Source organism: Chaetura pelagica, unplaced genomic scaffold (assembly GCF_000747805.2).
Source record: "Chaetura pelagica isolate M959 unplaced genomic scaffold, ChaPel_1.0 scaffold436, whole genome shotgun sequence".
NCBI lineage: Eukaryota > Metazoa > Chordata > Aves > Apodiformes > Apodidae > Chaetura > Chaetura pelagica.
In genome coordinates, this window is record NW_009953651.1 from 1,451,474 (window position 1) to 1,451,881 (window position 408).

Below are 408 nucleotides of genomic sequence, written 5' to 3' on the forward strand. Positions count from 1 at the left end.
TCTCTTGCTATTTTGCGAAGCATTAACCCGCTAAGACGGGACGCACCGGCTACCCGAAGGATCGTCCCCCCTCGCCAGTCGAAAGTAATTTGTTGCTTCCTAAAATCCTTTCCTGGCGCTACAAGGCTCCGTGGCACCGGGCCGGGAGCAGATCCCTGTTCCCTGGTGCTCGCTGCAGCGCCCGGGGAGCGGGGGGGAAATTCCTGGTGGAATGAAGTGGGGGAAATGAAGACCCCGGGCTGACCCACGCGGGTGCCCACCCCCAGGATGCCTGCTCCCAGGGGCAGTTCCTCGCAGCCCCGGGTTCCGTGTTCCTTCCCCGCGCCCCCTGGACCGCCATAATTTCGGAGAAAGGCCGATGAATAACCACTGTTGACTCAGGCGGGTCAGCGGCTGGCGCGCGGGGGG